Raw genomic sequence first — 24324 nt, 5'->3', positions numbered from 1 at the left:
ATTTTGAGCACCCATGACCTACAAGTTCATCATTTTCATAGCCAAGTATAGTTGGACAACCAAATCCAAATGATTTCAAAAGTACATTGAAAAAAAGGATCCTATCTTTTACACCAATATATCTAATAGCAACTGCTACATAGAATAACACCACCAAACGAAGAGGTAAAGCAGAGTCAGCACACCAATACTCATTAAACCAACAACCCCGTTAATGGCCTTCATGTTCAAACATATTTAAAAAAAAAAAAAATTGATTATAATTTACCAATGTACGCGTAGTCAACTTGAATAGAAAAATATGCTCTATATATACATTTTAATTCAAAATTTTCACTTCACATTTTAAATTAGAGAAATTAGAATATCGCTGAAATAAAAGATAATAATCTAGTATAATTTCTCACAAAAATCTCAAAGGTAAACAATGATATACATAATCCATAAGACCACTTGGAAAACATTGCTTTCATGGATGAAAAATGCCCCAAAAAATTGAAAGTAATTACAAGAAGTCAAGAGATGTGGAAAGATAAATTTGAAGCATTAGAGACAAAGATGGTCTCCTAAACAGAAAATACTAAGTAATTAACAAATACTTATCTATTGTGGAGAGGATTTGGGCCAGTGTAGATGGTCCTCTTTTCAACACCAAAAATTTCATCATCATTATCACCAAGTTTATGATCTGCATTTGTCTTGAAAACAGCTTGGGGTGGAGGATTAAGGGGATTGATTTCAGAAGCTGTTGTTGTTGGGATTGCTTTGAATCTGCTAGGGATGGACTTTACCTTATAATTATTATATCCAGCTGCTGTTGCTGCTGCTGCTGCTGCAAAACATGGAGTCTCCAACTGAAGTAGCATCAGAACCAGTAGAGACAAGCTAGCCACCTCTGTTGTTCTCACTCCTATCTGCTGCTTCCTTTTCTTACCCCAATAATCTTTCATGGCCGCATATATATTTATGGACCTCTCTCTCTCTCTCTCTCTCTCTCTCTCTCTCTCTCTCTCTCTCTCTCTCTCTCTCTCTCTCTCTCTCTCTATTCTTCAACAAGTGAAGATATTGGTGGTGTGTGAGGCAGAGAGAGATGTATATGGTATGGTATGGAAGGATCGATATGGGTGAGGAAACTTTTTGGGTTGTTTGGTTAAAAGTCAATTGATTTTAGTGGGTGAGAGTCAAAATTCATAGGATTTAGAACCGCAAAACAAAAAGAACAGAAAAATGCATAGGATTTGCAGCAGCTGCTGCTTGCTTCTGTAAATATGGTGGTGAAAGTTACTGAAAAGGGGTGTGTGTCGTTGGAAAGTTGGAAACTTCTTTTGCTCCTAATTTAGCGCCAACTAGTTTTTGTTCTTGGGGAACGCTCTACAAATGAACGAAAGCTGTACAAAGGGTTCCTGCTCAACCTTTTTATTGATCTCGGGTAATGTGAGATTAACTATTTTTTTGGGTTTTACTTTATTTCTAAATGGGGGTAAGGCTAGCCGACATTCACCTCTCCCAGACCCTGCGTAAAGCGGGAGCCTTGTGCACTGGGTACGACCTTTTTTTTTTTACTTTATTTCTAAAGAAAGGTTTTGCTAGAAATAACACTAGTGTGGGAGCTGCCTTGGAACTAGACTTGTTATTCGTGTCGTGTTTTTCGTGCTCGTGTCATTTTTATGATATTTGATATCTTAGCTGGACGTGTGTCGTGTAACACCATTAAAATAAACAAGTAATATGACCCGACCAGAATCGACCCGTTGATATTAACATGTAATATGACTTGACATGTTACCTATTAAAGAAAATATATTTTAAATCAATAAATAATCAAATGAAAAACATAATACTAAATTAGTATCTACATACCACATTGTTACATAAACATACATTACTTCAAAGGGTGTAATATCCACACACCCTTTTAATTTTCGGCCATTGGATCAGATGAATTGAAGAAGATCAAAGGACATAAATTAATAAGGAGTGTGTGAGAAGTAAAAAAATTCGGCCGTTGGATTGGATTAATTGAAGAATATCAAATGACAGAAATTAATAAAGGATGTGTGAGAAATTAAAAGGGGTTTGTGAATAGCACACCCCTACTTCAAAACATAAAAACAAATTTGTTTTTCAAATATTACATATTCCAAAATAAGAGCCTCATGAAAAAAATATTAGTACATTACTACAAAATAGTTTTTTAATTGATATAAAGGTTTGAAAAATATAAAAGAATATATAACCGCTTGTAATGACAAGAGCTCTACAACTTTTGTGAAGAGATCATATCCGAAATTCGGCACTATAATCCCATAAACCATAGATTTAAATTTAACCATTAATTGTCATTTATGTTTATGCTCCATTCTTCTCACATAATTTCATTTTTTAGATTTTCATTTTTTTAAACTTGTGCAAAAAGAAAAACAATTTGGATCGTTCATATCAAGTTCAAATTTTTACAGTTAATGAAAATATTGATTGGTGTGTATAAAGTCTCTAGAAACTATATAGCATCAACACATATTTTAGTTAACCGTAAACATTGGAACGTGATATCAATGATATGAACCGTTCATTTTCTGCATCCGCTAAAATGTTATGTTTTAAAAAAAAAGAAAATTTGAAAAATGAAATCCGGTAAGAAGAATAGAGCATAAACGACAATCGAGGGTTAAATATATATCTAGGGTTTATGGATTACAGTGTGGGATTTTGGGGTTAAGCACTTCACGATAGTTGTAAAACTTGTCATTGCGAGCAAGTATATATTTTTTTCTACATTTTTCACAATTCTACATTAATTATTATGAATATTTATTAATTTTGCACTAAAACAAAAATCTACTCATTAGGGTTATAAAAATCTAAACAACGATTTAACCATTGTCTAACCATGGAGAACGCAATCACGAGCGTTTATATATCCTTTGACATTTTTCAACTTGTACATCACCTATTATGAATTTTTATTTATTTTGAACTCCCTCTAAAAATACTATTCATGAGGGTTTTTAGTATTTTAAAGTTCAAACGACAATATACCCATCATCAAAGCGTAGAGGATGCGATTACAAGCATTTGCATATTTTTTCACACTTGTAAATGAATTATTATGAATTTTTAATGTGCTCTGGTATTTTTAAATTACTTTGTAATTTTAATATGCTTTGGAAATTTTTAATCTCAGGGTTTAGTTTAAAATTATCAAACTAACTTTGTTGATGCACAAACTGGAGGGGTCTTGGAACAACGTAAATCCGACCGTGAATCTGCAAGAAAGTAAAGAACACAAGATGTATCGTGGTTCACCCTAATGTTCGGTCTACGTCCACACTGATTATTGTATTTCTCTGAGAAGATTGTGAGGGAGAGAGCCTCTATAATGTGAGAATGAGGCTCTTTGAATGTGAGGGAGTTTGTGAGGGTGAGAGGGCCTCTCCCATGGCCTAAGGATTGGCCTCCCTTAATGAGGAGAGTGAGGGGTCCTTTTATAGAATAAGGGCTCCTCACTTATTACATATTTGCCCCTTCCTTTATTACATAATTATATTTAAGTCCCCCGAGTATTTATACGAGATCTAAATACGGAGGCCCTAGTTGCCTTGGTTGGCTCGGCTTGTGGTGTTGGAGGTGAGGGAGTCCCTTTAATAGAATAAAGGCTCGCTCCTCAATACATGAATGATGGGCTAGAGCTGATGCTTGTGGCGAGGCGGTTACTCAGTAGGCGGCAATGCTCTCTAATGATGGTGAGGGAGTCCCTTTTATAGAATAAAGGCTCGCTCCTCAATACATAAATAATAGGCTAAGTCCCCCAAGTATTTTTCATGAGTGCTTTCTAATGAAAGTGAGGGAGTCCCTTTTATAGAATAAGGGCTCGCTCCTCAATACATAAATAATGGGCTAAGTCCCCCAAATATTTTTCATGAGGCGTAGTTGAGGCCCAATATATGGTGTATAATGTAGTCCCCCAAGTCTTCGGTTAATAGAGTCCGTTGGCTGGAGACTTCAAATTGGATCCATGTATGGGCCGAAATGGCAATTGTTCGGAAGCGGTATTTGTATACCCTGCACTGAAGCTTTGTAGGTGAAGCTTTTCAAGTTGAAGCTTTGAAGCTAGAGCTCTGTAAATGAAGCTTTCGAAGCTGGAGCTTTTGTAAATGAAGCTTTTGAAGCTAGAGCTTTGTAAATGAAGCTTTTGAAGCTGATTGACATGAGTGATGCTCATGAATGTTTATGTTGATTGACATGAGTGATGCTCATGGATGTTGACATGATTGATGCTCATGAATATTGACATGAGTGATGCTCATGAATGTTGACATGAATGATGGTCATGAATGTTTATGTATGATTGACATGAGTGATGCTCATGAAATGTTTATGTATGATTGACATGAGTGATGCTCATGTATAATTTTGGAGTACTGGACATACTTTTGATCACCTGGTTGGTGATAATAACGGCAAGCTGTCGAATAATTTTTTAGAGTACTGGGCGTACTTTTGATCACCTGGTTGGTGATAATAGTGGTGGGGTGTCGAATAATTTTGGAGTACTGTGCGTACTTTTGATCACCTGGCTGGTGATAATAACGGCAAGCTGTCGAATAATTTTTTAGAGTACTGGGCGTACTTTTGATCACCTGGTTGGTGATAATAGTGGTGGGGTGTCGAATAATTTTGGAGTACTGTGCGTACTTTTGATCACCTGGTTGGTGATAATAGCGGCAGGCTGCCGAATAATTTTTGTAGTACTGGACATACTTTTGTTCACCTGGTTGGTGATAATAGAGGGCCTGGCTCTTTTGGGCATATGGGCCTTCGCCCTCCACATGACATTCCAGCCCATTATTTTGGGCTTGCCATTTTTTATTTTTTATTTTTTATTATTATTACCCTCTGATGGGGTTATACAGATATCTTCGAAAGATACGAAAAATAAATTCCATCATTCAAAAATAAATCCAACCCTCTGCTCAATGGGTCACGCCCATAATTCCCTTTTCTGGATGCCATCACCACCACAATTATGTCTGCTTTTGCTTTCTGCTTTTACTTTCCTTTTTTCTTTTCTGCTTTGCTTGCTTTCTCAGAAAATGGGAACATGCATGATGAAAGTGTGGGCATCTTCTTTGTTGCTTTTCCTCTTCTGCTTGTTGGTTGTAATGGTCAGTTGGCAGATGGCATACAAAAGGAATAATAATAGGATTGTTATTGAGAAAGCTTATCTTTTTCCTGTTTTCCACTAGTGCTCGTGGTATTCGCAGGAGATGGGATCTGAGCATCAACAAGGCCGCTAACATGAGCCATGTCGCAGGAGATGGGATCACCGCTAACGTGAGCCATGTTGCAGGAGATGGGATCACCGCTAACGTAAGCCATGTCGCAGAAGATGGGATTTGAGCATCAACAAGGCCGCTAATGTCCCCTGTGCCAGGGAAATAATCCCCAAACTTATGAAATGAAAAGGTAATGACCCTGTCTGTCGTGTAAAACGTCTCCTCAACACCGTCTCTATGGTGAATATCAATATACTTTTCGGTGTGGTGCAAACCGCCAGCCCAATTAATTGAAATATCGTAAATCCCATGGTTGAGCTTTACAGCGCCGCTGACCGACCCGCTGGCATAAGTCTGGCAAAACGAGTACAACCCATCAAAGACAGGGCAGTCCTCGTCGACATTGAACCGCTTGAGCTGCCGCAGCTGGTCCTGGAATTTCGTTAGAGCCTTACTTAAATAAGGCCATGGTTGTGTGCCATCCTGTATTGCAGTCCTTCAAGAATCATCAAAAATTTTCTGATATTCATCTAGCACCCTTGGGGCGGTTTGATTTAATAGATCAAGAAAGCGAAAAGAAATCGACGGTGGTCGTCAATGGCAAGGAAAAAGAGAAACGAAAAGAGAATGAAGCTAAACGCCACGTGTCTCTCTTCTGGTTTGTTTGTCTCTCTCTTTCTCTCTCTTCTGGTTTGGCAGGCTGCAAGTTTCGCCAACTCTGGGATCAGTGTCGCCCAAGGCCTCGATATGGATCTTCAATCCCTCATTATAGCCTTCAATGGACCGGTTCATTTGACCCAGCATTGAACACGTGTCCCCGAGTTGTATGTGCCTAGAGAACGCATTGAGCGCGCCATCCACCACGTTTTGGAAATCGGGGTGGGTTCGGATCTATCCGGATTGGGGTGGAGTCAGGCGGGGTTTTGACGGAAACTAAAATGGGCGGTAACGTCGCCGACGCCCTAGAGGACGCTAGAGCTGATGACTTGGGTTTTGAATGGATGGAAGGAGAGGCTGCGACTCTGTGTTGTGGTGACTGCGACTCTGTGCTGTGTGTCATTTTTTGGGATTTCTTCGCCACGTTTGAGGATTTTGACCTCATCTTCCAGATCTCTGCTTCGCTTCTCATTTGGATGCGGCAATGGGTTTCAAAACTTAAACTCGGGAAGGTGGCGAACAAAAGGCTTAAACTCATCATAACCACTTGTTGGCAATGAAGGCCCATCCATGGACTCAAGCTCCGGGTCAACCTGTGGCGAGAAGAAACCAATCAAGAGATTCAAGACGTAGATCCCCAAGCCATAGGAGACATCATAGAACCCCTGGACATAGTACACACGCATAATGTAAATCACAGCCAAAACTAGGGTTCCAAGCTATCTATTCATAGTGTGAGGCGTTGACCGATCCAAATAGTACTGGAATGTTCTCGCAAAATCGCTCCGCCATTGGGCCAGTGGTGCCGCCATCATTTCTAATTCCCTCAATTGAATCCGGATTCTGGCGAGGGAGTTAGGGTACGGAGTCGTATAAGTAAGGAAGTGTATGTGGGGAGGAAGATGGAGGAAGAAGGAGGTGCACAAGAGGAGCACATGGTTATTGAAAGCTGAATAAGATTTGAGGATTAGGGTTTTGAATTTATGGTGGGAAGTGAGAAATGATGAAGCTTTGTAATTGCAGGAGAGAGATAGAGGAAATGGATTTGGTGTCTTCACAGCCTTCCCTACTCAGTGTGGCGGAGATTTGAGCGTTGGGGTTTTTTGCAGATTTTGCCCATTTTGCAGATTCACGGTGGAGGTGAAAAAATGAAAGAAAACCGACATAGTTTTTTGTGTCGATTCCCACAGACGGCGCCAAATGTTGATGCACAAAACCGGAGGGATCTTGGAACAACGTAAATCCGACCGTGAATCTGCAAGAAAGTAAAGAACACAAAATGTATCGTGGTTCACCCCAATGTTCGGGCTAGGTCCACACTGATTATTGTATTTCTCTGAGAAGATTGTGAGGGAGAGAGCCTCTATAATGTAAGAATGAGACTCTCTGAATGTGAGGGAGTTTGTGAGGGTGAGAGGGCCTCTCCCATGGCTTAAGGATTGGCCTCCCTCAATGAGGAGAGTGAGGGGTCCTATTATAGAATAAGGGCTCCTCACTTATTACATATTTGCCCCTTCCTTTATTACATAATTACATTTAAGTCCCCCGAGTATTTATACAAGATCTAAATATGGAGGCCCTAAGTATGGTACAGACAAACTTTTTTCTTAATGGGTTACCTGCGTGTAAACCTATTAAGAACCTGATTAGTTATCGTGTTGACTTGAAACCCGTTATTTTCGTATTGTGTTAACAAGCTGTATAAGAAATTGTCAGGTCTACTTAGAACATTAAGACAAGTCAATACAGTTGGTCTTCGGTGCCAATTTACTTTTAGGATGTTAGTAATATTTTCGTTTGAATTTTCTCAGTTCTCATTCTCTTCTTAAGATGTTGGTTGATGATCGGAATCGCCTACTTTTTAGATTACCCTTTAAGTATCATCTGTGCAAAAAGATAAAAAATAAAATAAAATCCGAGAATGTTTAGCCATCTAATGGTTATCTAATATATAGACGACCCATATTTCTCACTTAAACACTGAAATTTAACAACGTTAAGCGAACGGTTAACCCACTTCTTCTTTGGTTGATTTTTTGTAGGATCTTTAAGGGTGGACTAGAAAGTAGTTAGTTTCAATCATCAAGCAACATTGCAAAATGCGAAGGAGGCCCAAAAAGGTAGAAAAATAAGGTTTAAATGAAAAGGTTGCTATCATCCCTTTTTATTTTTGGGGCATGTTTGTGGAGCAAAAAATAATCACAAGGCGACACGTGGATTTTTGGACAAAAGAGGACAAAAATACCCTTGAGCTACAACGGGATTCCTACGTGCGAGCAGCGGGCAATCATCGTTCAACCAAATAAAAATGCCCAAAATAGGTAACAAATTCAAAAGTATTTCATCCATCCACATCCATTCACGTGGAAGAGCAGCCTAGACCAGCAAGTCACGGTTAGAGGCAGCTGAGAGTTCCACTACCTTAACAAAGGCAAATTCAGGAAAAAGTACAGAGACTTTTGACCAAGCGATTGCATAATTTCCAACATAATGAGGTCATCCATGAGGCACTATGACGGAACATGACTAACATAAGCAGGTCACCCTTCATGGACGAGATCGAGCAGGCAGAGCCTCCACACGAGTTCAGCATGCCGTATTTCACATATTTCAAAGGGGATGAAGACCTGAAGAGACACCTAAAGCACTATAGAAGCGCAATGATCTTTTATTGAAACAACGACGATCTCATGTGCAAGATATTTATCACTACTCTACAAGGTGAGGCGTAAGATTGGTTCTACACCCTGCTGCCACAATCCATCCGGAATTTCGACGAATTTTCTTTGGTTTTCACCAAAGAATGTTCATCCTGTTGCTCGATAAAAAAGAAGTCCGACCATTTGTTCGACGTCAAGAAGAACCCAAAGGAGTGGCTTCGTGACTATGTGAGGAGGTTCAAAGTAGAGAAGCAAGGATAGTCAGATGCAATGACTCGATAGCTAGAGCAGCTTTCCAAAAAGGACTTCTAGCATACCACCCACTGTTCGGAAAACTGATAATGAAAGAAGATCTAACTTTGGCAGTCTCTTTCGCTCTGGCAGAAAAGCATGCACTTTGGGACGAAGTTCGTCGATGCCCATTCAAGGCAAATTCGAGCGATGTTGAATGTGAAGTTCCTCAATACTTTGAAGAAGATTCAAAGTCTGACTGGACAAGCAGCCGCATCTGAAGCAGCAATAAGCTCTACTATCATACGAGAAGAGTTAGGTTCCCAACTACTTGTATTCTACAGTTTAAAAGCTTTCCTCGATGATATCAGTTTCATCCTCATGACGTACTATTTTGCCCAATCCAGACGCGCGACGATAAAGGTGTAGACCTTGGTGGATGTAAAGTTTTCTGATGAACGTAACAACTCGGCCCAAAAGACATGCCAAGGGTAGACAAACATTGGAAGGACACACTCGGAAGCAAGTTTTGTCCTCTTCACCCTAAAAGATTCTACATAGGAGCAACATGTATCGGCAGTCGAGTACCACATCCTGCTACGCACCACATGGCCTTAGTCGACCCTTGCTCAATGATTCAACTCTAGAGTGGCCCAATACCGGTAGTTGAGCATCTCATGCTATGTGTGACATGGCCCCAGCTCGACGGCTCCCAACCATGCATTTATGACGCAACAGAATAACCCAACGACGCCCCGGAAATAGCCAAACACACTCTAGTTGCGCCTACTCCACCCGATGGAGACTTCTGGCATTTGCATGTCGACAACGCATCCAACTACAAAGGTTCAGGAGCAGACATGGTCCTTGGCACCCCAGGCAGTTCAATGCCCGAGCAGGCGATCATTCTATGTTTCAAAGCATCTAATGATGAAGTAGAGTATGAAGCCCCACTAGCAGGCCTTCGAATGACAAAAGACTTGGCGGTGAAAAAGCTTTCAATTCATTCCGATTCCCAGCTAATCACCAGCCAGACTACTAGGGGCAAAGGCATGATGATCGTGGCAATTGACTACTTCACCAAATAGGTAGAAGCAGAGCCAATGACGACCACAATTCAGACGGACATAAAGCACTTCATATGGAGGAACATCATTTGCCGATTTGGCATCCCTTATTCCATCGTCACTGACAACGGCCCGTAATTTGTGGGCAAAGATTTGGCGAAGTTCTTCCAACAATATGTCATCAAGTAGCACATGTCTACGCCAAGATATTCTCAAGGCAATAAGCGAGCCAAAGCATCCACCAAGATGATCCTTAACTGCCACAAGAAATCCCTTACCAATAAGATAAGAAAATGGCCAAACGAACTCCCTGGATGTCTATGGGCATATCGCACCACCAAAAGACGAGCAATCAAAAGAATATGGCCACAAGCTTAAATCTGGCATAGGAGAAGTGCGAGCAGACTATCACTCGCATCGCAGCTTACCAGCAGCAGTTCCTCTCCACCTACAACAAAAGGGCCAAGATCTGGCAGCTCTAGCCCGGAGTTCTAGTCCTAAGAAAAGCCTTCATCACTACCTACAAAGAAGGCTCCAAAAAGATGGATCTCATCTGGGAAGGTCCGTACAAGATCAGTAGAGTAGGTGGTAAGAGTAATTACATCTTCGCCACCATGAAATGATAAAAAGATAGAAAAGTAGTGGAGCGCCTACAATCTGAAGAAGTACCATGTGGGACCTCCCATTACATCAAAGCCTGAAGACTCAAGAAGCTCAACGAGTACCACTTCATAAGCCGAGGACTATCCAGTTGTTATGCAGTTCCTACCTTACAGCTAAGTTCTCGTTCGTTTCACTTGTTTTTCAATGAGGAATTCTGCACTTCAAAAGAAGATTGTGCCTTTCTTAGGGACTCATCACAGGAATTATGCCCCTCAAGGGACCAACCATGCTCTCCAGTGCGAGAGGGTAAACTAATTTCTTTCCTGTGCGAGAGGGTAAACCAATTCCTTGACACCCAAATGGGTCAGCTCTCCAAGACGGGAGGATAAACTTTACACTATGAATATCCAGACGTGGATGAGTCTGGCTGCCCTAGTATAACTAGATGCACGATGGCTTATGCCGGGATTCCTAGAAGTACGCTTAATGGTTTTTTTTCAAGGCTTAGCTAACTGAAGGATTTTGGGTCTCTTGGCGTAATCCGCAGGGAACCGGGCCCTAGAGACGGAGGGGGCACATTATGCAGTACGCCCTACAGACGGCTACCCTGGAACCCTAAAGTTGCTACCAAGTGCACTAGGGTAGCCTACAGTTTCCTGAAGACTGCCTACAGCTTACCCTTCGAGCAGTAAAGCTGCGCTAGACTTATACAACCGCACATTCTTGTGAAAGGTTAAACAAGCTAGCGCGCATATACAAAGTTTTATCCATTGCCGACATGCTACGTAGTCGATAAGCTTCACCTCTGCTAAGCGAGGAACAACTTTCACTAAGTCCTAAAGTATTGTGATACTTGCTACGCAAGCTACGAAATTGGAGAAAGCCAAGGCTAACAGCCTCGTGGTTACGTGGACTTGTCTGCTTCTGTAAGTAAGGCGTCCCGCTGCCAACCTTATGGCTAATAACTTGGCAAAGTTCTACACCAACACCTACGACTACATAGGCTACGCGAGCTTGTCTGCTTATAAAAAAGTAGCATGCCTGCCACTGGTCTATCAAGTCTAAAGGTTAGGGCATGAACAAAAGAAGCGAAGATGAAGAAAAGCGAAAGAAGCATGTTTATAAACAATTAGCAAAGGCCGAAGGGGTTCAAGCAAAACAGGAGCTGCAAGGAAAAACAAATAAAATCCTAAAGGCTACCTAAAAAACTACAGTAGCTTGGACATCCCATGACTACTCGGTCACCACACCTTCAGCTGCCGCGACGCTCTTAATAGTGGCATCATCCGACGCTTCTCCCCCGGCTGCCCCAGCCTAGGTATTAACTTCTCCAACTACTTCACCAATGGAAGCCTCAAAGTAAAAGCAAGCAAGTCTTCCAGAGAAATAGATAAGGTCTCGAAACCTCAAGCTCATCCTTCTCACCCTTCATCTACTTATTCTTCTCAAGCAGACCAATACGAACGCGTTGTAGCTCATCCACTTCCTTCTTCCAACGTTTGTTGATCTTTAGTACACCTTGAAGTTCCAACACTTGGGGTTAAAACCTATCAATGACCTTCTTGAAGTGGATCACTTGATTATAAGCGTCAATCGACTCTTCATCCTTTGCATAAGCAGCGAAACGAATCCCAGAAACTGCAAACTTAAGATCTCGAATCTGAGCTGCAGAGAAGTGGGGGCAAAAATATTAGACCCCTTCAAAGCAACAAGCTTAAAATCCAACCTTTTGATCTCCTCAGTTGAGGAATAAGCTTCAGCTGCCATAGTCTTCGCCACCACCTTGGCAGCCTTGCTTTATATGCATCATAGCAAGTAGAGCAGTCCTTCTATATTGGGTCGTATGCTGTAAAGGAACTTGGGCAAACAACCTTTCTATCGTCATCAACAAGCATCCATGTCTTTAAGCAAATCTAGTTTCAAAAGCACACAAATCTCAGCAGCCTTCCTAGAAGCAGGCTTAGTGGATTTCTCACAGCTGCCTACGTGAGCAATCTCTTCTTTCCTAGCAGGCAAATCAGTCTCAGCAGCAAAGGGAATGGGTTTTGGCGCCACTTTAGCAGTAGAGTCCACCTTATCGCTATTCATATTAGCAAGCTTCTCCAAAGGTGAACCGAACTTAGCTCCCAACAGACATCTTGGTATAGACTTCGGCACTGGGGGCATGACAGGACCTTTATGCTGAGCAATTCTATCAGTAATCGTACTAGCCATTCTCGATATGGCAGGCACCACAGGCTCAGATCTAGCAGCCTTATTTTTTTCTTCCTATTGGAAGAAGTTATGTCAATCAAAAGCATCTCGACAGCAGGAAGACCCTCATGAGCAGCGGAGGAAGTCTTCAATTTTTCTCGACCAGCAACTCTTGAGCAGGCGGGGAAGATCTCTTCTTTCCATCTTCATTCATAGTAGGCTCCACAACAGCGATTAGACGAGCCAATGCATCCGCCTTGATCTTCTTTACCTCCTCTTTAGGGAGCAGCCCACCTTTCTCTCGGTAAAAAGAACTCAGCAGCCAACGCCATTCACGGTACTCAGCAGAGGAGCTCAACTTAGCATTCTAGTAGGCAGGAGGCCTGCATACCTAGCATTCCAGCAACCTATAAGGCCCATGACCTCTTCATTTCTTTTAATCACCAGCTTGGCCTAGTAAGGTCCAAGAGCCTAAAGGACATGAGCCATATAGCTTGCCTAGCACTGCGCCCCAGCGCCATAATCCATGGCCTTGGCCGCACAAGCTGCCCTTGGCTCTAGCGAAGCCAAACAACCCAAGCAGTGGCCTCTGCCACGATGCCTCATCGACTCATGCCGAGCCAACTCCTGGCCCTTGCCAGCAGACGTGTCACACCAGCCCGACGGCTACCCCGTAATAGCACTATCCAATAAGAAGACAAGAAAAAATTAATTTTTTCTTACATCGGAACGACACGGAGAAGACGAAGAAATCAACGAAAGACGGTCCTTTACATGAGCAAGATGTAGAAGATTGCTAGAGGAAGGGGAACAAATATCCTCTAAACTTTTTCTCTCTTGTAGGGTAGAATAAATCACTCTCCAAAGTTGATTTAATAACCCACTTAAGGTGGACTTAAATAGGCTTTGAGAGAAATTTATTTTCCTTTCCTAGAAGGACTTAATTTCCTATTAAAGAGAGAATCTACATCAAAATAGGAAGCAGTCCTACGTTTCCAAAATCAAGATGATCTCTACACCTGCTGCCCTTTCCTACGAGCAGCCTAACAGGTGTGGGGGCATTTGTGGAGCCAAAAATAATCATAAGGCGACACGTGGATTTTTGGACAAAAGAGGACAAAAATACCCTCGAGGTACAACGGGATTCCTATGCGCGAGCAGCGGGCAATCATCGTTCAACCAAATCAAAAGTGCCCAAAATAGGTAACAAATTCAAAGGTATTTCATCCATCCTCATCCTATATTTTCCACAAGGTAATTATTACATAACCTTCAAAACATCCCATATAAATTACATAACTCCCAAAATATTTATTCCAAAAATGTGTTGATTAACCAATTAGTGGATTAATTGCCTAATTAATCCATTAAATCATATAGTAAACCATAGGTTACACCCTATCCCTATAAATAGGCTCCCATTTTCACCAAAAGATCATTCCAACACACTTGCAAAATTCCCAATACTCTCCAAACACTTTTCTTTCTAAATTCTAACTTTGGCATTGGAGGTTCTTCGGCCAAAGCCCCCCCCCCCCCAATTCATCGTGGGCACGTGAGGCTCTTGACCTTGACCCTAAGCTGTTAATTGTTTTGTAGGTGAAATTTTGTCCAAGATCAAGGAGGAAGAAATTTGCATGCACAATGTTTATATACAATTAGTAAGGAATAAATATCGTTCTATTCATGTGTTTACTTAGATGTTTTACAATGGATTATAAGTGGAGAATATGTAAATTGTATATGAATTGTGGAAAAATGTGTGGGAAAAGGTGTAATATTAATCGTGTAAAGTACGTACGTCTGTGTATAATACGTGTATTGATGGCTGTGAATAATGGCTTGCACTTTCCATTGATCGTGAAAGAAATCGACTTAGAGTAGCTACTCTTCTGGTTGTCCTTCACGTTCGAGGGGACTTCATCTTCATAGTGGCCTTGATATAATCCGGATTAGGATTGATTCTGTGCTTGCTGACCTAATAACCTAAGAACTTTCTTGACGCTGCTCCAAAAGTGCACTTTGTCAGATACGGAGTAGATTGAAAGATTCTTGCAAGTGTGTAAGGTGATCTTTCTTCTCCTTTCTCTTGGCCCCCATATAGTCAACGTATAATTCCATTGTTTTTTTTTTATTTCACCTTGAAGATCCGATTTACCAACCATTGATAGGTTGCCCTAACATTTTTAAGGCCGAAAGGCATAACATGATAACAAAACGTACCTTTTCGACGACAAAAGATGTTTTCTCCATGTTCGGCTCGTATATCTTTACTTGATTGTTTCCATAGTACGCGTCCATGAAGCTCAACAGCTTATGCCCCCAAGGTAATCGACGAGTAAGTCTATTTGAGGTATAAGATAAGGATTTTTAGGGCACGCCTTGTTCAAGTCTGTGAAGTCCAAACAAACTCTTTCCATTTCCCATTCTTTTTGTGCATAAGGACCACATTCGCTAACCATTCTAGATGATGAACTTTGTTAATAAAGTTGGCATCTTTGAGCTTATTTGTCTCCACTTCAATGATCTTGTTCCGCTTCGTTTCAAGGTTTCTCTTCTGTTGGACAACTGAGTTAATGGTCGGGTACACATAGAGATGGTAATAAATAATTAAAGGGTCTATTCTAGGCATGTATATCGCGAACAAAGCGGATACATTCTTGTTTACTTGCAGGAAAGCGGTGAACAACTCTTTCTCTTTATGTGACTATCTTGATCCATTTCTGGCTTTGCGCTTCGGCTTATCGAGGTTGAGTGTGATGTAAACAACATCCTCATCCACTTTGGAGTCGGAGAGTTTTCGTCTTGGAGATCAAGGGGAATGTTGAATTCCTTATAGCTCATCTCTTGACTTTGAATTCAACATTCCCCTTGATCTCCAAGACGAAAACTCTTTAAATGCTATAAGGAATTCAGAGAGTCAAGAGAGTCAAGAGAGAGCACTTTGTGTTTTACGAAACAATAACTAGATGTAATCAATTCATATCACATATATGTTCATGGCTTTGAATTCACCTTTAGTTAAAATGAAATTAGTTCCACATGTTTGTAATTAAACAAAGACAATTAAAATTAAACACTGGAAACAAAAGATAGAATACACCTAGAAACGTTCCAACAATCCAAAGGTCTTGAATGGCAGGCACGACTCCGAGCTTCTTCTTCTTGTCCTCCTTTGCAAAGCTATGGCACTATGTATATATTTTTATCTCTGAATTTCTCTTTAAATGCTCTCTTTTAACTTCTGCAGCAATGGTGTATTTATAGGGCTAGGGCACAACACAAAGTTGTAGAGGAGAAGGATAGGCACGGCAGATTCCTAGGGGGCAAAGGGATGGGGTGGTTCGGCACAAATTTAGGGCTTCTAGAACTAGATAACAGGTGGTTTAATATGCAAAGGAATTCCCCTTGCAGCTGGAAATAAGGTAGGATAAGATTAGGATAGGATGAGATAAGATAAGGCTAGTTTGGATAATGTTGGATAAGATAAGGTTGGTTAAGATAATGTTCCTTCTTTTTAGCTGATTCCTTATCCTCCAAGTCTTGATTTGATTTCTCCAGATTTGTAGCACATGCCTAGCCTTTTTAAACTTCAAAAACGTCCATCCATTATGCTCCATTCATATGTTGTCCATTCCAAACCCAAAACTGCTCTAAAATGCTGCAAATTGCCTTTTGTTGCCACTTTTGCCATTTGGACCTAAAAACACACAAAAATGGCTTAAAACACTCTAAAAAGTAGAAACTAACTACGTAAATGAAAGGAAACAAGCTAACTAAGTCGCATAAATATGCTCATATCATCTTCTAAAAACTAGAACATGGGTCTTGATTGGTTGCCTATCCGGAGTTGAAGTACTCAAATTTCTGAATCCTATGAATGGAACTTGAGTATACATAATGGTTCTACTAGCATTCTCCAAGGCCTTTGTTGATGCACAAAATCAGTGAGGACTTTGGTACAACAGAAAGTGTCAAGTTTGTGACCTTCGCTAGATTGCTCTGGTCACTAGTGTGGATAAGTATGTAAATGGATTGAGACAGGGAAGCAAACACAAGATGTACGTGGTTCACCCAGATTGGCTACGTCCACGGAGTAGATGAGTTCTCATTAATTGTGAATGGTTGATGCGAAAATTATCTAAACACACAAATTTAACCCTCTTTTGACAATTGTAGTACAAGTATAAGTAGGGATCATTCTGGACCGGGGATAAGGAGGGCTTACTAATAACCTCTAAACTGACTCAAAAACATAAAACTAAACTTAAAAACACTTAACAAGACTCACAAGACTCAAAGCAAACTTAAAATACTCAAAACAGCTTAAAACAACCAAATAAACTTAAACTAGACACTAGGAATGACTTTGGACGAAAATTGACTTTTACCTAAATCAAAACACTTAAAAACACAAACTAAACAGATTTGAAACACTTTGAAACAAGAAACTAAAATGGGGGTTTTGATTTGGATGAAGTTGAAACAAACAAACAAGTATGAAAAACTAGACAGATTGTAAAACAAATATGAGAAATAAGATGATGGATGGGATAGCTAGAGGCTTTTTCTCCACACATGACATGTATGCAAATAACTTGATTTCCAGTTACTACTTCATTGAATTATGAACGACAATGCTCCAAATTAACCGTGACATCACTAGTTAACTCTTAGATTTTCCTTGTTTTATTGGATTGGATGACATCATTCGACAACCCAAAACATTCTTTAAAAGTTCCCTACATGACATCATAATAGAGATACAATCAAAGATCATTTCGTTTAATGAAAATCATAAGCATTGACAAAGCACTTGCAACTATGACATCATGTCACTATTGCTAGGAATTAAACTTAACGCGATCGTTTATAAGCGACCACCACTACATGTGAATATAAGTTTGTAACGATTATGTGAAACTTCCTTATAATCTAGCAACGGATTTATGCATGTAAATTAAGTGTCGACCCTTAATTAAAAAATACAAATAAGTTATCAATCAAATAGTTAAGCCAATTGCATTCACGATTCAAGAGTTCATAACTGGAATTTATCAAATTATATTGCACATATGGGGCTTTGAAATCACCTCTAGCCAAGAGGGGTTTAGCCACTCATATTTACAACAAAATGAAAGGAAATGAATTTAAACATTAGAAACAAAAGAAAGAAACCACCTAAATGCTCCAACGATCCAAGTTGGACAGCAAGCACGTCCAAGCACTTTCCTTCCTTTCCTTTGCTACGGCACAAGGTGTTGGTGAGTGTTTGAAGGTTTGTTTGTATGGAGGAATGGATGTGAAGATGAATGAATGTGTTTGGATGAAGGTTGTGTTGAAATGGGAGTGAATGATCTCACCAAGTATGAACTCAATTTATGTTACACACACTTCCTTTTATAGAGGAAGTGCATGGCAATGGAGGGGAACATGGAGTGGTGTAGCAATTGAGTGCAATGATGCATGAAATATGAAATGATTGAAGGAACAAGGAATGGTGTAGCAATTGAGTGCAATGATTTAATGTAATGATGCATGAATCTGAAATGATGGAGCGAACAAGGAATGGTGTAGCAATTGAGTGCAATGATTCAATGTAATGATGCATGAAATTTGAAATGATGGAGGGAACAAGGAATGGTGTAGAAATTGAGTGCAATGAGTGGTGTTTGAAATGATTCAAAGGTGAAAGTGAAGTGATGATGCAAAGTATGGGGGTAAAATGGAGTGGTGTTGCAGCTAGGGAACATGAATGATTGTGCACATGGTAGAGAAAGGAAAGGGAGGTGGAATGATGCAACAAATGAGTCAATGGGAACATGGATGATGATGCACGGCATAGGAATCCAAAGGGAGTGCAATGGTGGTGCATGGTAATGATGGAAAGGTGAATGGTGGAGTGACACCCCTTTATGGCTAAGCTCTTTGTCCTTTTTACATTAATTCTTCTTTCTCTTTAACATATTCCTAACCTCTTTAGTCTTCAATTTCGTCCATCCACCTTGCTCCATGCATGTGCTATTCATTCCAAGCCTAAAACTGCTCCAAAATGCACCAAACTGCATCTTATTGCTTCATAAGGCTTATGGACCTACAAACACACGAAAATAGCTTAAAATACATAATTAACTAAGAAATAACAACATAAATGCATGAGAACAAGCTAACTCAGTTGCATAAATGTCCTCCTATCAAGGGTCTACACAAGTACATAGGTTCAAGCTCTCCTTTAGTGAGTATTAGTGAATGATTTAGTACAAATGACATTAGGAAATATTGTGAGAGAATGATCTCTATTTATAGAAAAGAGTTTTTAGTTTCATTCTAACATTGACACGTGTCGTGTTATGATTGGCTTCTGATGTCGACACGTGTCTGATACGAAAATTATCTTAACACATAAATTTAACCCTCTTTTGACAATAGTAGTACAAGTATAAATAGGGATCGTTCTGGACCAGGGATTAGGAGGGCTTGATAATAACCTCTAAACTGACTCAAAAACATAAAACTAAACTTAAAAACACTTAACAAGACTCACAAGACTCAAAGCCAACTTAAAATACTCAAAACAGCTTAAAACAACCAAATAAACTTAAACTAGACACTAGGAATAACTTTGGACGAAAATTGACTTTTACTTAAATCAAAACACTTAAAAACACAAACTAAAACAGATTTGAAACACTTTGAAACAAGAAACTAAAATGGGGGTTTTGATTTGGATGAAGTTGAAACAAACAAACAAGTATGAAAAACTAGACGGATTGTAAAACGAATGTGAGAAATAAGATGATGGATGGGATAGCTAGAGGCTTTTTCTCCACACATGACATGTATGCAAATAACTCGATTTCCAGTTACTACTTCATTGAATTATGAATGACAATGCTCCAAATTAACCGTGACATAACTAGTTAACTCTCAGATTTTCCTTGTTTTATTGGATTGGATGACATCATTTGACAACCCAAAACATTGTTCAAAAGTTCCCTACATGACATCATAATAGAGATACAATCAAAGATCATTACGTTTAATGAAAATCATAAGCATTGACAAAGCACTTGCAACTATGACATCATGTCACTCATGCTAGGAATTGAACTTAACGCGATCGTTTATAAGCGACCTTCACTACATGTGAATATAAGTTTGTAACGATTATGTGAAACTTCCTTATATTCTAGCAACGGATTTACGCATGCAAATTAAGTGTCGACCCTTAATTAATAAATACAAATAAGTTATCAATCAAATAGTTAAGTCAATTGCATTCACGATTCAAGAGTTCATAACTGGAATTTATCAAATTATATTGCACACATAATCATGGCTTTGAAATCACCCCTAGCCAAGAGGGGTTTAGCCACTCATATTTACAACAAAACGAAAGGAAATGAATTTAAACATTAGAAACAAAAGAAAGAAAACACCTAAACGCTCAAACGATCCAAGTTGGACAACAAGCACGTCCAAGCACTTTCCTCCCCTTCCTTTGCTACAGCACAAGGTGTTGGTGAGTGTTTGAAGGTTTGTTTGTATGGTGGAATAGATGTGAAGATGAATGGATGTGTTTGGATGAAGGTTGTGTTGAAATGGGAGTGAATGATCTAACTAAGTATAAACTAAATTTATGTTACACACACTTCCTTTTATAAAGGAAGTGCATGGCAATGGAGGAGAACATGGAGTGGTGTAGCAATTGAGTGCAATGATGCATGAAATCTGAAATGATGGAGGGAACAAGGAATGGTGTAGCAATTGAGTGCAATGATTCAATGTAATGATGCATGAAATTTGAAATGATGGAGGGGACAAGGGTGATTATGCATGGCATGGGTGGAAAGGTGAGTAAGTGGTGAATCAATGAGTGCAAGGAGGTGAAAGGATATTGTGCACATGGTAGACAAAGGAAAGGAAGTGGAATGATGCAACAAATGAGTCAATGTTTTGGACCCTTTTTTAACAAACTTTTTTCTTTTCACTCTTTGTTTTTTTTTTCTTTTCTACCCGTGCCTTATTAAGGACTTTTGTACACACAGACACACAAGAATCACTTCCCCCACACTTGCTTTCTGCAATACATTGATAAAAAGGGAGTTCATTTTAAGTTATGCTTTACTATGCCTCAAGAAGAAGGGTATGGATGGTCCTAAAACTAGGCTAGGTAAGGATAGTGTGGATTAACAAAGAGCATAGGCTTAACAAGGCTCAACGGGGTTAAACTTAAACACATAATGAAATAGGGGCACGACAATTTGGCTTTGGTGGTCACTACACAACTTCATCTTGAATATGTGTTATGCAAATCAATAGCATGCTTTGAATGAAATAGGCATGAGCTCTAGCATTTGGAACTAAATGATGAAATGCCTTCTAAGTAGCAACCAAGCAAAGAATAATGAGATCATGCAACGACTTTGGAAAACAATGATGCAAAGATTATTAACTGTCCAAATAAACGTTTAGGCTCAAGTCTCACAAGGTTGTAACGTTCATTTGAGTTCCTTCCTTCAAGCATGTTACAAAAACTGATTTTTCCTTTATGATTGCATGTGAATTCATAAATTATAACCACAACCAAGCAAACACCAAAGAGTAAATCAAATTTTCATCCATGTTTATAACTCTCTTTAACAGTCATGTAATTAAAAATCAAATCCTCATCATTGTGTTGGAAGGTACCCTAAGACACAAATAAACACACAAAAACAACTCTTTTTGGGTTTTTCAAAACAAATTTTCAAATTTTTATGAGATTTTCGGATTTTTATGTCAAAACACACTAAAACACTCCAAAACAGCTTAAAAACACTTAAAAACAGCAAGGAACAACACTAGAAGTAATGGGCGATAAACTCCTATGAATTTCATGCAAATCAATTTGGTTATCCCCTACATACTTAAATCAAACATTGTCCTCAATGTTTCAAGCATAAACTCACACAAAAACAAGAAAACAAACAAACAACGAATAAACATGACAAGTATGGCAAATTAAAAACCAGACAGAGTAGAGTTTAAGAATGCAAATCTGGTTTTGGAGATAGATGATTTTGTTGACTTTCCACAGCTTTGATCTCGAACTGGTTTGGAATTCTGAGCGAGGAATATCAGAGTTCCTTGGTTTCAAATCAGACTCATTCTGCTGGGTTGATTTAATTGTACAGTCTGCATTCTTCTCTGCTTGTTTCTTCTGCATGGCAGGCACGCACGAGGTAGAGGTGATGGTCTGTTTCTTTCTTTAATCTTTCCAAGTGCCCACCATTTGCTTTCTTTCTCCTTGTCCTTATTTGAGGATGAATTAGCACATTGTCTGCACATGCTTCGAGGTATCATTTTCACTTCCCTTATCTGTTCCCCAGGCAGATATGGTAGACGAAGAGGAAGCATAAGATGTTGGAGATGTGTACTGGAGAGCAAGGCTAGGTAAGCAATCAGGAAGGGGTTCCAGGCAGTCGGTTCCAGATCGGAAGATTGATACCAAGTGCTGGCTGATTGCTCTCTTTCTCCTTGTCCCAAAACAACGACAAGGAGAAGGACAGGGAGAAAGCATGATATGAGATACTCTTGCTTTCAACCTTCATGATATGAAATACTTTTGCTTTGGATGAGTTATTTGCAGAGGTACCCCAAGGAATGAGGAACACTGAGTGACTCGAGAGACTTCGTTGGGAAGGCATTCTCGGAGATGAAGAAAGGTTATGTATGTCTGCCTTGCAATGGAGGGTGCAGGTTGACATTTATAGGAATTAATAACCGGTACTATTCTTTCACTCTTGTCAGCAACCGTTAGATGATTTAATAGTAAACTTTACGTGCCTTCTACTTCACAAGAAATCTTTGACAGCTTGCCTGTAATTTCTGCAAGGCTGAGTGTGCATGTGACAGGCGCTAACATGTCAGGAAAAGCAAGTGCCTCTTTGATATCTAGAATCGGCGCTTCGACAAACTGCCCGTGATTTCCACAAAGCTGAGTGTGCATGTGACAGATGCTGACACATCTGGAAAAGCAGATGGCTCTCCAATTTCTGAGCTTGCCTCTTTGAGTTCTGAGCTCACTTCTTTGAGTTTTGAGCTCCGTCGAATGCAGAGGTTGCATGTGACAAATGCGGACATATCTGGAAAAGAAGATTGGCTCGTGGTTTATGAGCAAGCCCAGCTTTTGAGAAAGCTAGCGCCTCTTCGATTTTTGAATTGGCCTCTTCAATTTCTGAGCTCGCCTTTTCGATCTCTGAAATCTTATCGAGTGTTGATTTTTATTGAGGCGCGCAGTTCGTTTCAAAGCACACTTGAATTTTCGCCTGTAGAAACTCCCTTCATTGCACTTCTAAGATCTCGATTTGTCCGACCTCTTCTTTCTTCAACAACTTTGAAAATGTCTGGCCCCTCCGATCGTTGTTTTGACTTGAACCTTGGTGAAGAGGTATCCATGCCTTCTCCAAACAACATATGGTGCCCATCCTTCATATCCCTTGCTGATCCTCTTACCATTGGGGATTCGATGATGAAAAATGATATGACCACTGCGATGGTGGCTCGGAACCTTGTCGCTCCCAAAGATAACAGACTACTTTCCAAACGATATGATGAGTTGGCTGTTAAGGATTCTCTGGCTCTCAGTATGCAGTGTGTAGGTTCTGTGTCCAATATGGCCCAACGTCTATTTGCTCGAACTTGTCAAGTTGAATCATTGGCGGCTGAAGTGATGAGTCTCAAACGGGAGATTAGAGGGCTCAAGCATGAGAATAAACAGTTGCACAGGCTTGCACACGACTATACTACAAACATGAAGAGGAAGATTGACCAGATGCAGGAATCTGATGGTCAGATTTTACTTGATCATCAGAGGTTTGTGGGTTTGTTCCAACAACATTTGCCTTCGTCTTCTGGGGCTGTACCTCGTAGTGAAGCTCCAAATGATCAACCTTCGATACCTCCTCCTTCTGTGGCTCCGCCGACTACGGAGACTTCTCCTAAGCAGCCTTTGTGAAGGCTCTCTCTTGTATTTTTCTACCTCCTGTTCATTTTCCACGAATTTTAATGTAAAAGTACCTTGCATATCTGTCAATGTTTCAAAAATAAAGCCACACCAAAAACAATTAAACAAGCAACAAATAAAAATGACAATCATGGCAAAATAAAAATGCAGAAAAGGGAAGGTTTTTAGGAACGCAAAACTAATCGTGGAGCAATTCAAAGATCTTCCTTATTTGAATACATGGGTTGCCTCCCAAAAAGTGCTTACTTAACGTCTTGCAGCCGGACGAAACTTCCTTCTAAGCTTGGATAGGGCCCATAGCATGGAATTGATCCTCTAATGGAAGGTGATACTTGACATGATCCGACAATGGTTTAAATTCTAGTGTAGGTGCCTGAATCATCAAAATCAACAAGTTAGTATAAAATAAAATCGAAGTTGGAAAAGATGGCTTACTTGCTTGCTCCGACACAAACTCAATTACGAACACCACATCTTTGAAGGTTGTAGGGATATGGGACTTGGCCAGATTTGGTGTTTTGAGAGTTATGACTTGTCCCGTATCATAAAATCCAACTTCTTTGGGAATTTTTCATCTCAAGTGTATTTTCTTTGATGAATTCTAGACATTCCCCATCCACTTCTTGCTC

This window comes from Malus sylvestris, chromosome 12 (genome assembly GCF_916048215.2).
Source record: "Malus sylvestris chromosome 12, drMalSylv7.2, whole genome shotgun sequence".
Classification (NCBI taxonomy): Eukaryota; Viridiplantae; Streptophyta; class Magnoliopsida; order Rosales; family Rosaceae; genus Malus; species Malus sylvestris.
This window is presented reverse-complemented; position numbering follows the sequence as displayed.